The sequence below is a fragment of the Protopterus annectens genome, chromosome 8.part0, assembly GCF_019279795.1.
Source record: "Protopterus annectens isolate FY-2018-M chromosome 8.part0, PAN1.0, whole genome shotgun sequence".
NCBI classification, from domain to species: domain Eukaryota; kingdom Metazoa; phylum Chordata; order Ceratodontiformes; family Protopteridae; genus Protopterus; species Protopterus annectens.
In genome coordinates, this window is record NC_056741.1 from 252,881,687 (window position 1) to 252,895,916 (window position 14,230).

Here is a 14,230-nt window from a genome sequence, read left to right on the forward strand (position 1 = left end):
GGTATGATTTATTGCTACTTTTGTGAACACGATATATGAGGCTCAATAACTATCACTTATTTACTTTTTTCTGCTTAAAACAGAAACCAGAAGAGACTACACGCACACACACGCACACACACATTCATGCAGTTGCATGCCACACACGCACACACATTCATGCCTGTTAACAAAGACAAAGTAGAGGAGATCAGATTGACCACTGGCATCTGCGACAGTGTCATTACTGTAGGTGTTATACCAGACTGTGGAGGTAAAGCCAAGACTAAGTCAAAGGATAACGTTCTCAACTTACTGGTCACTCTATGTTCTTGCCCTAGTTATGGTCACAGGCTCTGTACAGTGAACAAGAGGAGGACATCACAGATATAAGTTTGGAAATTAAGTTTCTTTGCACAATTGCTCAACTGACTCTCTCTGACAGAGTGAGGAACCTGCCAGTCCAAAAGGATTTTACAGTGAAACCTGTTTTTTCAGGTGAAAGCAATCAGTTGAGATGTGGAGGCACGTAACAAAGATGCTGTTTGGCATCTCCTGTCAGGTGTGTATCAGGTACAGCCCACTGGAAGGCTGTCCTGGGGCAGAACCAGTTTATTCTCAGGAGACTATATCACCCAACATGACAGGGATTACATGGTTATTCTGTTAACTAAGCTGAACACTATTACTGATAATAGCAATATCAGGTTTGCCCTGCTCATACTACTGCAACTGTAATAACTCTCACGGAGACACCAGTTTTCCAAATGGATTCCTATCTCATTGTCCCCATATAGAAGCAGCTTTCTGTTCCTGGTCAGCTATTTCTTCCTGTTCAGAAAACTATTTTAAATCTGGATGATCCTCCCCAGAATCATAATGTCTTGCACTGCTAAATGCAAAAAAAATTCAGAGATAACAGAGTTAGGATCAAGAAATTAATCTCAAGAACAAAGCTCAGGAGGTGAATCCTGACATTCATGTTGAGAACTCCAAGCAATCTGAGTTATAACTGGACAGACTATCAGATCATAATTCTTTGTAGTGTAGAAGCTTTACCTGCTCCCACTGGCACACAGACAGTGGACACCAAAGAAAAGAGATAGGAAGCTGTTAAACACTTTATTTGGACTTCAAAAAAGTGTTTAAATGCCTCTTACTGGCTCTGGCAGCCAACTGTTATTAAGGCTCAAGTATAAAAAAAGAGCTTAACGCTAGTGAAGGATTCTTAACAAAAGCTTGATAAGAACCTTTCTGATGTCAGAAAGGTGCTTAACAAGCATACCCTTTCCCTGATTTTTTAAAGAGTAATTACAGTGCTCTATGTACTACAACATATTACAGCACCTTTGTACACTTCCTTGACTCCTCTCTCAGAGCAAGCTTCTTTTCAGAGGTACACAAAGTTTCCTTCTTTTTTTCCATCCTGACATGACACAAAAAGTGGGTTTATCACTGGTGAAATTGCCGAAGAAGGATGAGTTAGGTTCTGCTTAAATAAACCATAAGCCATCATTGTATCAATTAACTCTTTTACTACCCATTAGAAACCATAGCTATCCTCTGTTCCCTTTTTTATAGTACGCATTACACATTAATATATTCCTGTGAATCATTTGGTTCCTATTACCTCTTCTCCCTGAATCTCATGGTCCAGAATGGAAAGGCTCAACTCTTCTTTATGTATAAAAGTCAGACTGTGGAAGCTTTTAAATTAAATATAGTTTACCAGCTAATAATAAAACAAAAATGAGTATGAATGCCATCATTAAAAAATTAACAATAAAATAAGAAAGCACCATGAAAACTATGGAGAACTCTAGTACTTCATTTCTCAAATGCTTTAATCTCAAAACTTTAATGGAGAATTTAAAGCTTCACTTTAAGTAAGTATATGCATTTTCGGGTCTATATTAGAACACTGAAGTTTCAAAACTTCAAATGTTCTAATATCGACCCCTATTCAGCGAAAGTTGAAAATATCGAAGCAACAGAAAACTGAATTTTTTCCTAGGGAAAGAATTTGGTTGTCCGTTTCTGTTGCTTCAGTATTTTCAGCACTGTGGTGGAAAGTTACGGGTCAGGTTCAGGTAAGTGTGCGATTGAGTGCGGGTTGGGTTAGTTAGGGTGTGGGTTAGGTATGTGTGTGATTGTGTGGACGTGAGGGTTAGGTCAGGTTAGGTGAGTTAGGGTTAGGGCACGGGTTAGGTATGTGTGCAATTGTGTGGATGTGAGGGTTACGGTGGGTTAGGTGAGTTAGGGTTAGGGCACGGGTCAGGTAAGTGTGCAATTGTGTGCACGCAAGGGTTAGGGTGCGGGTCAGGTAAGTGTGCGATTGTGTGGACATGAGGGTTAGGGCGGGGTAGGTGAGTGAGGGTTAGGGTGCGGGTGAGGTGAGTGTGCGATAGTGACAGACATTAGGGTTAGGGTTTGGGTTAAGGTAAGTGGATAATTAGTGGTGTGTGTATAGTTTAGTATACGGTTAGGTGTAAGATTTTAGGTGTATGTGTGTGGATTGCTGTTTGTTTGGCGTGCTTGTGTTGTATGTATGTGTTTTGGAACAGCAATTTTTTTCCCTAGGAAAAAATTTGCTGTTCTGTATGTTCGATGTTTTCAGCTTTTGCTGAATACGGTTCGATATTAGAACATTCGAAGTTTTGAAACTTCGATGTTCTAATATAGACCCGAAGTTTCTGTTATATAGTTTTAACAATGCTTATTTGTTTTTCACACATTTATGTGCTACATGCTCAGTGATGTTTTAACAGTTATCATGCATGATTTGACTTCATGGGATAAATCAAATGGGCTGTAAAATTATTTAAAATGTCCAAGTTCATAGACCAAACAGTAAAAATAGTGAAGCAATGTATTCCTTATACAAATCTAACTGATGGAATACTCTTCCATAAGACCTAAGACAAATCATAAAGCAAAAATACTTCAAAGGAAACCTTAGGACCCACCTCATGGATTCCAGACTGTGCTACTGCCACGTTTCTACTGGCTAAATGTTGTTACAGCTCAATCCACCTGTCCTTTACTCACATATCCTCTATATGCAGTATCCTTTTGGTCTTCTTCCACAATCTAAACTTCTGGCCTTTCATCAGAAGACCCAAACTGCTTAGGCACACCTAGAAATTCTTGCAAAATAATGTGATGTCTAGTAGAACGCCCTATACATATTCTACTGTGCCAGTTTACTAACCTAATGGAAGTTCTTAACATTACCATTGCTACTTAGGAAAACTGAAATGTAACTCTGTGGAATATAATGATATCTAGGATCTATCTTCTTTTTCTTTCCTTTTTACTTATATGTTTTATTAAGTTTTCAACAATTTAAAGTTTACCAACAGCAAGTAAAATTAACAAAAGATTACTTGTAGACAATAACTTCTGGATGAATACAGAAACCCTTAAGGAAAACTATTTACATTATTTACAAGACATGTCTGAAAAAATAACATTTAAATGCATAAATACAGAGAAATAAAAACAATTTAATCCTCCTAAGGGAGTGCTAAGGCTTCAATTACATATAAAATCTGTGAAAATAAACCATTTTTATTATTTGAAACCTATCTTCAAATTCTATATTTAGCTTATTCCAATTAGAAGTCAAACTTGTTAAATCTCGCAAAATGATTTCATAACTTACATTTCTTATTTCTTCAAAGGCTTTTGCGACAGATACACCTAAATATGGCAGAACCTGGAATTTATTACAGATATGATTAACTGGGACAGTTTTGCATTTTATGTTTTTATTTATAATCAACTGTTTAGTTTTTAAGGTATTAAAATGAATACCTGATAGTTTTTCATACCTATTAGTGATTAGAATCAGTTCACTTAAGGATGCAACAGAATTTAGTATCTTAGCATTATGTCATTTGCAAAAAGCACAATCTTAGACCTCTAATTCTCATTCAGTTGTTGTTGTTGTTGTGTCTTTCGGCTTTTCCCGGTTAGGGGTCGCCACAGTGGAACTCCGGTCCGCTAATGATTGGCCGTTGATTTTTACGTGCCGAGTTGCCAGCCCTGACGCACAACCTCCAACGAAGGTACGCCCACTCACACATGTCTCCACACAGAAGACGGTCTAGTTGAGAATCGAACCGGACAGCGGCTTACTGTGAGGTGACAATGCTACCGCAGCACCACCACCGCGGTATATTCTCATTCAATTCTATACATTTTATTTTTGGGCTATTTCTAATAGATACAGCCAAATATTTCAATAGCTAATGCAAAAAGAATGGGGAATAAAGGACAATCTTGTTTTGTTCTTCTGATTATTTTAACTGATCCTGAAGAGAATGGACCTATTTTAGCATAAGCCAAATTTTCTTTATATATATATTTTCTAAAAGAAATATGAATTCATTGTGAAAACCAAACAGATGTAAAATATTGGAAAACTAATTCCAATTTAAAAGAACTGAAGGTCCTTTCTATATCTAGGCTCATAAAGAACACGTCTTGTTAGAGTTTAAAAGATCTTTAAAAGATCTAGTAACATTAATATTATTTTTATGTTAGCTTACATTTGCCTCTTAAATATGATGCCGGACTGATCAGAATTAATTAAATTAGGCATAAAACTCATTTAACATAGTTGCTAAGACGGATATAATATTATAATCAAAGTTTAACAAAAAATATGCCTATAAGCAGAGCACAGTTGAGGGTCTTTGATTTCTTTAACAGAAGTAATTTAAGAATGCTTCCAAGAAGTGGGAATTGTGCCAATTACATGTATATCTATTAATACTTTCTGAATAGTTCAGGGATTAAAATATCAATACCTGGGAATTTATTAAGTTTTAAATCCTTTATTTTATTTGAAATATCATAGACAGTGATTGGTTAATTTACTCCTGAACTAAAAACAAGATAATTTAATCTTATTTAATGTTCCCATGTCTATAAGAGAATTTAATCCCAAACTGGTTATACCAATTTGTGAGGCTATCTTATTTACGGAACTATAAAACTATCTAAAGGATTATGAAATTTCCCCAATATCAGTGTATTTTTCTGTTGTTATTGGCATTTTTAATCTCCTATAGGGATTTAATCTAGACTGTAATTTTAGTCACTTAGATAGGTCATTCAAGTATTTAGAAGACATAGCATATAATGTAAGTTTAAATTTTTCAAGAGCTAAAGCTGTCTTACATTTTAAGAGATCCAAATACTTTTCATTTAAAGAACAAATTTCTTGTTTTTTCAGTTTTACCTCTAATAGTAAAATTAGATTTTAGATCAAGCGGTTTGTTTTGAATATGAAGGAATTTATTATTCCACTCTATTTTTTTTCTCTTACCATGCCAATGTCTTTCTATAAATATAGGCTTTAAATCAATCCCAGATCAAAGTACTGCACACTTCTTGGGAGTAATCTGTATTCATAAAAAGCTCTATTTTGGATAGGAACCAAAGTTTAAATTCTTTTAAGCTGACAATATTGAAGGGAATTTTGTTCATTAAAGGCAGTTTTTGAAATTTTGAGAGATCCATAAAATAAGGGCATTATAATCAGAAACTAGTCAAGCAATTATACTGAAGTAGTTTAAACTTTGAGAAATCATCATCTTACACATTCTAGATTTTCCTCTTTTCAAAGTGGTCTTTTGACTTAATCAATTCAATTCACTTTGTTATGGGCTTTAGCTGACAGAAGCAATCTTAAATTCTAGTAGCACTTGTTTTAGTAGTAGTTAACACACAATTAAGATCATCTCCTACAATTAAAAGTACCCAGCAATTTTTTAAAGAAATAATTCTAAGTATTTTCTAGCTTGCTTGACTCCCATCCATGGAACTCAACATATATTTATTATGTCACCAATTAGTGTATATCTTATTTATCTTCAAAGTTATAGATAATCTAAGGCACAAATACATTGTTTCTCAAAAGAATCATCCTCTATGTCTGCTTTTAAAAGATGAAATTGCTGCAATTGTACTTTGATTTGGATTTCATATATTTCTGAGTATTTGATACAAGTTGCCTTGAGAAAACTAAATAAGAAATGTTAATATGGAAATATTTCATTAATTATCCTCTTTTTACAACTATTTAAATCATTAAAGTTTAAGGGTAACAAAGACAAATCCATTCATTTGGAAAAGAAAAATTATCTTGTAAAAATATGAAACAATATGTATGATTAAACAGAAAATGTATTACTCTATATAACATATGAATATAATCAAACAGGAAGAATATTTCTGACATATCTGGGTGTTTCAAGAAAAAAGTTTAAAATCAAATAAAACACAACTATAACCTTACAAATGGAATTAAAAAAAATCCTAGTTTGGAAGTAACCAAACCACTAGATTAACCCTCTCACAATCCAATAAAATAAACTGGAATATCAGTGAACGAGACAAGTGAGACCACAGCCTAGCAGTTTACTTTAAAATCCAATTTGGAAAAATATTTAAATATATAGTAATCATGAATTATGAAGTGATTAGCTTAACATTTCTTTTGACTTATTTTTTTTCCCTCCAACTTCTTTTCTTTCACTCCTTTCTCCCTCCTTCCAACCCCACTCTCTCCACTTTCAGTTTACATTATATATCAAGCAGACTGGTTATTTAACATGTGTTAAGTAAATATTTAACTTAACAAAATATAAAGCCTATATGTACTAAAGTGATCCAGTCAGAAAATATTTGGATACGTAAAAACCTAGCCAAATAAATGCGCATAGCTCTTCCATTATGAACAAACGTTAACAAAATAAAATAGATAAGAATATGTAAATTAGTCAAGATGTTTCAACATAATACATTTTTTCTAATTATATTCCTTGTCCTTTTCCTTTTCTCTCTTTACTCTTTCTTCCCCTTCCCTATCACTTTTTTCTTTTCTCCTCTCCCTCACTTCCCCTTATATCTCCATTTCTTCTTCTTGCGTACTCTCATCCCTTCTCTGAGACCCTGTTTTTCTTACTTAGTACTGCTTTTTACTACTCACATACACATTCATATAAAAAAAAACAATAATGTTTAATACACAGTGTTATGTTTTCTTGAATAAATTACATACTAGGATTTTAACTTGAAGGGTAAGGGTGCAAAAAAATAATATTAAACACTCAAACTATTTAAATGTGAAGTACAACATATATATATATATATATATATATATATATACACACACATTTTTTATGTATATATATATATATATATATATATATATATATATATATACACTTTTTTATGTATATATATATATATATATATATATATATATATACACACACACACACACACACACACACACACAACTATATATCTATATATATATATGTACATATAAATGCATGTAGTATAACATATACAGAAATCAAGTATTAACAGTGGATTGACTGAATATGCAATATCTAAATTCAGAACTTCATTATCATGTTGTTCTTTTCTTAACCTTAGGTACATTCTTCAGAAATGTACTTATATTTGTGACCGATTTCTCCTCTCCCTCCTAAACTCTTTCCTTCCATCTCTACCACACTATAAGCCCTTTGCTAATTTCTTAATAAAGAAAATGATAAAAATGATAAACAGAACAGCATCAAGAATCAAGTAAATTGAAATGTTACCCATTGTAGTAACGGCTGTTTACTTCCCAGTTTATAGCAGCAGTGTCCACTTAGATGCATACAAATATAAAAAAATATTAATAAACAGTATAGGGCTCAGATTATTTAATTCTACAATTAAACTTGTAAAAATTACCTCTTGTCCAACATTCAAGAAATCAATGTATAAGCTACGCCTCTGTGTACGTATCATTATACATCATATTTACTGTTTTCCGTTATTTCTTTCCTTTCCCCTTCTCATATTTTTTCTCCCCATTTCCTTTTAAAGACTATAAAAGAACTAATAGTAGACATATTATTCAATCTAGTACAGCAGCATCTTAGCGGTACATTCAACAGTTCCTCACTTCTTTTTTCCTTTATTTTTCTTTACTTTCTTAATTCATTTATTTATTCAACAATGAGGGAAAAACTAACATTCATACTTATCATCAGTTCACATATCCTACACAGACAGAATCTGAAGGCCCGCTTGATACGTAAGAAACTTAACAATCAAAGAGGATAAAAAGGTTATCGTATCCCCTCCTTCAGTTTTCTCTGAAAGACCAAACATTCTTAGGTTGCATCTTCTCTCTCTCTCTCTGTTCTCTTTCTCATCTATTTTATGTTGTAACCAAGTGTTTTATTTAAGAAGAAAGTCTGTTTGGATTCCTTCTTTTTTTTTGAATCTGTCATCCACATCAGTTAGGGCAGTCTTTATGTCAGAGATTTGTTTCTGCTGAATAATTTCCTTTAAAATATTTGTTTGAGTAAAGCTATTTTCTTTCAGAATATTCAAACTGTCTTGATATGCACCCACCTTCATAGAGAGTTCTTGCAGAAAAGCCATACCTAGTTTAAGTCATTTTTCAAAAACGAATCAGAGTGAGAATATCTAGAAGCACCCATGGCAATTTTCTTCTCAGATGACATCTCCACAGTAAGTTTGACAGGAAAATATAGGAAAATCTTCACAACTGTTTATATTTACATATACTGAAGTATATTAGACCTAATTATGTATTTATTTTACCTTAATATTTTCTGATGTGTAATAAAACCCTGGACCTCACACAGTTTGGATTTGTAAAAGGCAGATCATGTCTCCTAAACCTGATAGACTTCTTTGAAGTAGTCACCAAAGCCATAGATGAGGGTAAGGTGGTTCACACAGCCTAGCTAGATCTCGCCAAGGCTTTCGACACCATCCCCCACCCTGGAATTATAGATAAACTCACTAAACTAGGTATAAATAACTAGGTATAAATCCCTATGTCACAAGATGGGTTGCCAACTAGATTACTGAAAGAACCCACACTGTGAAAGTAGCAGATTCCAAATCAGACTTCAGACCAGTGACAAGTGGAGTACCACAGGGTTCAGTCCTGGGTCCTCTCCTGTTTGTTATCTACTTCTCTGAAGTACAGGCTAACACAGAAGGTCTTTGGCTAACTAAATTCGCAGATGGCTGCAAACTAGGAGCCATAATTGAAACTCCTAACGATGTGGACATCCTACAAAAGGGCCTCACTGAGAGAGATGCCTGGTGTCAAAGTCATGGTCTCAAGCTCAATGCCAAAAAGTGCACTGTCATCCCCTTTGGTAAAAATTCTGTACCCATGAACTACCACATAGGCGGTAGTCAATTAACACTGAAAGTGTGATAAGAGACCTTGGGACACAGGTGGACAGTAGACTCTCCTTTGATAATCACATCGTCAAAGTGGTCAGGAAATCCTTCTAAGTGGCACACCTCATCACAAAAGGTTTCTCATCCAGAAAAAAAGAGGTCATTGTTCCCCTCTACTCATCACTCATTAGACCCATTATAGAGTACAATGCCCCTTTTGGTATGTACCTCACAAGACATCTACAACAACTGGAAAGGCCGCAAAAATACCTCACAAAGAGGATTACTGGCCTCAAACAGATGCCTTACGCAGACCGTCTCAAAAAACTCCAGCTATACTCCGTCGCATATCACCTACTCAGATGCGATCTCTGCCTAACATACAAAGCTATGTCAAACCCAGAGCTGTTGGACATGCTCCACTTAAAGAAATCCCAATCCCTCCAAGCTACACGCTCTAGGGACCTAAACCTTGCCACCACAATAATCAGAACATGCTGGAGGGATAGATTCCTGTCCCAGAGACTTCCCGTACTCTGGAACAGACTACCTATCTATGTCAAACAGAGCTCCTCATTAGCACTCTTCAAGAAAAATCTTAATGATTGGATGGGTAATAGGAAATTCACCCCGGGGATCACTTCTGTGATTCGGCTTGACAGGGGCACAGGAAAATAACTTTCTTGGGTGGCGAAAGCCAGAGTACATTTTTGGCGAGGCTTGTATTAGGCCCTAGGGCCAATAGCCTAGTACCTAACTATGAACCTATGAACCTATAAAAAAAACTGCACCGCTCTGAAAAGGTGCTGCATTCACAGTTGGTCATCTTAGCTCCACTCCATCTGTTTTGTACTTTATATACTCACTTTTGAATCTTGTATGTGATATTTAGCATCTGATGTTTTTGCATTGTATTCTATTGTTAGATTTGTTAACTGTGAAGCTTTTCTTGCCAGGTGCCTGCTGAAGAGAGTCCTGTCATGGCGCAGTCAGACTTTCACAATAAACAAATGAAATAAATGTAATACCAGTGAGACTGTTCTTCTGATCAAGTGTCCTAAAAGTTGGAGACAAAACAACTCAAGCAATGAAGCTCTACAGTTCTACATGTATTAACACTATTTTACTTCATCTACCAGCTAGCCAAAATGGAAGAAAGCAAAGCTTCTGGCTATTTTATAGTCTCTGTCCTACATACACTTTTCATGACTTGCCCAAAACTACCTTTGATGTGGAATTCTGAGTTTGGGTAGAAGCTGCATTCTCCCTGACGACAACAAAGGGTAAAAACAATAGTTGATTTAATGTGTGAGTGTCAGATTTCACTTAAGCAAGGGTCTTCACATCCATTGCACCAAACAGATGGGTGCATCACTATCTCTTCCATTATACATTACCCACAAAGAGTGTTTTTTCTTTCCTAGTGCTCCAAGGTCAGGTAGTACCTCTTCATAGCCCTACTTGGCATCCAGCCCATTTTCTCTTGGACTTCCAATAGCTACTGACTAACAAGTAACTAAGCAAAAAGTTTGAAAGTAAAAGAATAACACAAAATGCTAGGATTCTGCTTAGTTTGGGGTACAATATCACAAGACAACTAGGCAATTATTAAATCAAATCTTGAAGTAGGTCTTCCTCTACCACCTTCTCTACAGGGCCATTGACACACATCAGAAGCATAGCCAGGGTAGGTTGAGGGGTCAATCACCCTATGAGTAAGGTGGTAGGGACACGACTTGCATCTCCCAATCTGTTGGTAATTCACTACTAACAATATGCATTTCCATACCAGCACTTCTGAATGCTAGTACAGAAATTATTTCCTGCTAACTACGTTTTAGTCAGGACTGAAGCAGCTGTATAAGTGCTTTATGTTTTAGAAATTAAGCAAGCTGCTACAGTTTAACTGTTGAAGACTTTTTTTGTTTTTCTAATAGAGTTAGGGATCTGAGAAAGCAAAGAGGACCTCTGGACCTGATGTTTCTTAGCAGAAAGACAGAGAGACGAGTTGAAAGTCACCATGAGGAGCAGCACCATCCACTAGTTCAGCCAGCTAAACCTCTGAGGCATATGTAAATGTGGATAGGCACACAGACACACACACACTTGTATGCACACACATGCATTGTGTAGCTTTTCATCTGTGGACAGCATTCCCTTTCAGTGAAGCATCTTGGGACATTTTACTGGTCTGGATACTTTGTTTTCACTGAAGCAGTTCATAATGTGCAACTACTCAGGGATACATGAAGTGCCAGGCTGCCAGAAGGACACAACAACCTTCTCCATGAAAGAGAACATTCATGAGAATGCCCCACTCTTATGTAATACCCACATAGTCACCTAAACAAAGGCCATGCAGCCTACAGTCTTGCTTTCTACATTAATGTAATTTTAATTACTTTTTAATTTATTTTGTGATATATACAATAAACTGAATTATGACAAGCAGCAAACACTACAAATTTACACATCTTCATCAGCCTATTATTTCAAAGATACAAATTACTCCATTAAATTACAGAACATAAAAAAGGAAAATTTACAAAAAAAAAACAGGGTGAAAAATATGCATAAGTAAAATGCAATCCAAAAACCTAAAAGCATCTACAAAGATTTTAAAGAATATGCTAGTATATACCAAGTTTAACTAGGATGATAGAGCTGCATTTTAAAGTAGAGTAAACTTAAAATATTAGCACTGAATTTTCAAAAACTTGACCTAACACTGGGCAGAATGAATCTTACCATTTTTGGCATGCATTCCTATTGTAGAGATTTCTGTACTGTATACTGTGGATAGAAGCTTAAAGAACTCCCCAAAAGAGGGAGAATGTGTTCCCTTCCAGTTCTTTGTGATAATTTTTTCAAGCTACAGTCAATAAACACTATTTAAAAAACCCTTGAAATGCAACTGACAAACTTCATCTAAGACTACGGAATACAAAAACAAGTTGGATAATACAAAATTATCAGCTCAAAAGGCTATGCATAAAACCTTGGAAATTTCTTTATGACAGAAAAAAATGTGTGTCCCTAATCTGCTTTCAACTGATGTTCACATCTTTAGTTTGCATTATTTTTAACAATGTTGTTAATTATTATATGGTGTAAGGAAAGCTATTTGCAAAAATGTCCACAAAAAGATCTTACAAAATAGGGAAACAATTGCAAAAGGAAGACATTTCAATATAATTAATTTATGAATACCATCAACACCTAAACAGGAAAGAGAAACACTGATCGTTGTTAGGGGAGTGTACCCAGGACCTCCTGCATACTGCACAACTGGTTCCACTTTATGTGGACAAAATTGACTCCACCAAGAATTGGAATTCCCCCAAAAAAGCCCCCAAAAATAACCCATTTAAATGTTTTTTGCAGGGGGAGCAACCCCCACCACTCCCGAACATATACATACCAACACCATGGTCACACTAACTCAAAGTGGGAAATTCCACCAGAAAGGGCATCAATGCTGGTTTAAAAACTCGCTGACAGTGATTTTCAATGGAGGAACTGCAAATGGCAGTGGCTTGAACCTTGGGCAGCTGAAGTTCCACTGCTCTGTCTTCATCCACTAGTAGGGTAATGTGTGTAGATGTCACAGCCAATAGAATCTAGACAAACAAGGAGTCTCTGAACAGCTAGGTACCCATCAATCACAAAAACAGGTTTCTCATTTCAGCTAAGAAGGCAGTGTAACTGTGATTTTAATACACAAAACTCCAAATGCAATGCAAACCATTACTCTAGTACTGTACTAACAACTGAATAGAAAAGGGAAAACCCTGCCTCTTCTCTTAGAATTCTTTTTATTCAATGCACATATATCTAAATATACTGAATATACTGAAATGCCTTTCTGAAGTTTAGCTTTAACCATATTTAAAGGACAACTCCACCCTACAAACAGCATTTCCTTTCTCCAGAGTGTCACTCCTCTCTCTAGAGAATCACATACTGAAAAAGCATGTCTTAGCAGTTTTTCTCCCTGTGCAGCATTACTATCCTAATCCGCTTCCTCTGTGCACACTATGTTGGGGCAGAATAAAATCTCATGATAAAGCCATTAGGAATTTGTCTCCATGCTCCTTTAACACTTCACCTAAGTCTTCTGCCAGTGAAAATGTACAAGATACAGTTAGTTTTTTTTTCTTTTTTTGCTATTTGCCATTTCACATCCACTGAATTCATTAAAGCTACCAATGCTCAAAATTCACAACTCTCCGACTTTGTGCCATTATGTAAAGCTGCAGTGTTTCCCTTCCCTGGGGTCATACAACCCATTAATCCTTTTTTGGTCTGAAAGTGAATAAACCTGATAACCACCGAGTGCAACTTTAGTACTTAGCTGAGCTTTGCAAGCCAGGAAATATAATACTCGGGTTGAATCAGGGAAGGAAGATAGGACCTGAAGCTCATAACCTATCACTTTAAAAGGCTATGCAATTCAGTTATTTCTTTATACTTTTTTGCAATAGCTTTTCCCAGATGGTGTAACACACATGTAGGAATCAAATATGTTAAGAATCTCTTCAAAATAGTTGCTAGTATTTTTGTTGAGGATTCTTAAACACGCTAGTTATTTCTAACTACTTCCATTTTAAGTGAACAGGACTGTGATCTGACAAGATACAAAGGCATTATAATGTCACATCAAGTGCGTCTTCACAGTGTATGATAGACAAGATGAAGCATCCCCTGAAAACAGGATCATATCAGCATGTATGCCCATTTTACCTTCTCAATGTCTTTTGGATTTCTAATATGATTAAAGTTTGTGAAATTAGTATTGTTTCAGTCTTTGATGTTAGCCAAAAGTGCTCTTTGCAGCATCTACAATGTGCCAGAAATTGCTCCTTCTGCAATTCATATGGAGTTACATGTATCGGTAACATATCTAAATATGACTGTAAATTATTTTTATAAGACCCATCACGCCAACTACTACTGGAACTGTCTGGGTATCCTTCCTCCACATTGTCCTAATTTCTGCCTGCAAATCCTG

General features: G+C 35.5%; 1 protein-coding gene across 3 annotated transcripts in view; it reads right to left on the reverse strand.

Moving 5' to 3' along the window:
* The window catches only part of CREB3L4 (cAMP responsive element binding protein 3 like 4), a 467,239-nt gene that overhangs the window by 145,583 nt on the left and 307,426 nt on the right, over positions 1-14,230 (reverse strand). The gene's annotated exons all lie outside the window — the stretch shown is intronic.